Consider the following 3225-nt stretch of genomic DNA (forward strand, 5'->3'; position numbering starts at 1 on the left):
GTCCACGTTCCCTCCCTGTAAAGTTTTGTATCAATTAACCTGTACGTCTAGTATTAAGTCAATGTTATCGCGATAATCCTACACACGGATTATTACGGGGCTTTACGGATTTTTCTCTCTAACTAATCTCCCCCCTCCCCCTCCCCCTCCGATTTTCAGCCGGGGTGGGGCCCATCCTCCCCTCTTCTCCAATCCCAATCTCCCATGTTTACTAGTCCATGAGTTTCGTAACCCTTCTCTCCATACGTGTAGCATTACTCATGTTATCGGGTGTGTAAGGTGGAGCCTTCCAACTACGAAATCCACCTGATCCTCAAGAAAAAGAAAAAAAGAACCTATGAAATCCATCGACTCCATACTTGGCTCCGCGAAGGTGAAAGATTGAATGTCGTTCTTTTTTGTAAATCACGTATTTGCAACAAATTATGGTTGTATTTGTCACCACCAAGCGAAAAAAAAGTTTCAACTCGCCCTCGAAGGTTCGTTCTCCCTACCAAACGCTCGACTCCCTGCCCCTGAAAAACCAACCCTCCACGCCATCCAAATTCACATTATGTATGGTCGCAATGCGTATGCATGGTGGTTTTTGCACAGACATGTTTTAGGGTATTTTTAACCGATCCCTTATAACCGGTTAGGGGAGTAAAAATGCGGTTTTACTCCTCTAGCCAGAACATAACCGATACCCAATACACGTTAGTGGAGTAAAAAATTTACTCTGCCGCCGCAAATCTTCCTATTTTTACTCCACCGCTCGACGACCGAGTAAAACTTTTACCCCTCTCTCTTCCTCTCCCATGCCTCCTCTTCTCCCCTCGCCTTGCCGCCGGCGCGTCTCCGTCCTTCCCTGACGCCCCTCTCCTCCCAATGGCCGGACGGGATGGCCGGAGGTCCCCGTCGCCGATCCGCTGCGCGGATCCGAGCCGCCACGCCCACGGTTCGTCGTCCTCTGGCGCATCCTCGAGCCTCCGTCGCTCACACCCACCCGATTCGTTTGATTTCCCAGAGCTACCTCCGCGGCGGCCGCCGACGAGGACCTACCTCGGTGTTCGACAGCGCTCTTGGGGGATGTGGGTGGCAAAGATCACCGATCGGGAGACCCGCAAGAGGAAGTGGGTCGGGTCGTTCCACACGGCCGAGCTCGCGACCATGGGGTATGACTGGTGGCATGTCTGGTACCATGGCGGCGCGCACGACTGAACTCCCCGTTCGGGACGGTGCCTGTTCACCTTGTCCCGCTGGAGCCGGGGGTGGTGAGCGCGGCGATGAAGGTGGAGGACTGAGAGGCGAGGGAGCGCCTCGAGGCGAAGGCCGCCGACGAGGCGTACATGGAGGGCCTCCGCTAGCAGCACCCAGAGCTCGTGGAGGCGGAGTGGACGATATTCGCTGTCAATGGCCAGGAAGTCATCGTCATCTCCGATGACGAGGTGGAAGGCGGCGAGGAGGGTGACAAGAAGGATGACGAGGAGGAGGAGATCCACGTCGAGGACTGGTGGAGGGTCTTCCCCGATGACGACGATGACAACACCGACTCCGACCCAGCTCTCACCGAGGGCGGCTTGACAAGGAAGGATTGGCTCGTCCTCCACTTCGCCCGTTGAATTTAAGTAAGTGAAGTTGAGTTTAAGTTTAAATTTATGTTTAATGTTCGGTTGTGAAGACTATCTATATTGAACTTATGTTTAAATGCATGCAAATTTTGGTTCAAATTAGATTGAATTTATGCAAATTTACGTTTACTCCTCTAAGTTTAAGGGATGGGCTAGAACCAACCAAAATTTAGTGGAGTATAAATATTGCACTAAGGTTTACTAGGCCGGACGCTCAGCTATTTTTAGGGATCGGTTAGAAATGCCCTTGATTGTTACCGCGAAGAAAAACTTGCAAAGAGTAATACTCCCTCTGCATGGGTTTATTAGCCCCCTCTTATTTTGTGCTAAATTTGATCACAAATTTAACTAATATAAATATAAATTACATGTCGTAAAAATTACACCATGGTAGCCACTATATAAAATTGAACAATATACTTTTTGTAGCATATACTTTATATTTTACCAGTCATACCGATGGTCAAAGTTTGACAAAAAATGAGGAGACCCAATAAACCCAGATGGGGATTGTACGTACAAAAATAAAAACAAAAACAACTGAGCATAGCTCAGATATCTAGTAGGTTCTTTGTGATGGAACCTGTCCATCTGAGTTCAGGTCCTGAACTTGACACGGATGATCGTATTTTATTGAATTTATTTTAGCCTTCCAGGTAATATTCGCTCAATGGTATGGCCTGTCCGCAATTAGAAAGTGTCAGCAGCGACTTCGTCAATCTCGAAATCCATCTGCTCAGCCTTTCGAAAATAAGTTGTTTTTAACCAATTAAAATAAATCCATTGGCCAAAATTTGATCATTATTTTTAACTAATTAAAATAAATTACATGCCATAAAAGTTATACCATGGGAACCACTATATAAAATTTAACAATATACCTTTTGTAGCATATATTTTATATTTTGCTAGTCATATAGATGGTCAAAAATTGACAAAATACAAGGAGACCCAATAAACCCAGACGAAAAGTGTACGTACAAAAACAAAAGCAACTGAGCATAACTCAGATGTCTAGGTTCGTTGTGGTGGAACCTGTCCATCCGAGTTCAAGTTCTGAACTTGACATGAATGATCATATTTTTATGAATTTATTTCAGCCTTTTTGTTGACACTCACTCAACGGTATGGCCTGTCCGTCAATTAGAAAGTGTCAATGACGACTTCTTCAATCTCAAAATCTATTTGCGTCAGCCTTTCGAATGCGCTTATAAGAATAGGATGTATATGAGCGTCTTCACACTGAGCGTCTGCGCTTTGTAATAGAAAAATATACAAAACGAGAATAATAGGACCATTCAGTCGACGCCGTTCCAACGGAACCTGCGTGCGAGCCGTGGCCGATACGGGCACGCCGACGAGCCACCCACCTGTCCCGGACGGCATCCAACATCCACCGGACATGGACGGCACGCCCCGCTGGGCCCCCCAGCACAGCGACCCAGCCACGTCCCGTCCCGAACCCCCGCATCTTGGATCCATCCATCCATTCCATCCCGTCCTCCCAGCCTCCACGTGCCACGTCACGTGCCTGCCCGGGAAAAAGAGAAATGGAAGGAAAGTTCCGCGTTCCGCCACGACACGACACGCGGGGCACGAACGGGCACGAGCCGTG

Source organism: Triticum aestivum, chromosome 7D (assembly GCF_018294505.1).
Source record: "Triticum aestivum cultivar Chinese Spring chromosome 7D, IWGSC CS RefSeq v2.1, whole genome shotgun sequence".
Taxonomy (NCBI): Eukaryota; Viridiplantae; Streptophyta; class Magnoliopsida; order Poales; family Poaceae; genus Triticum; species Triticum aestivum.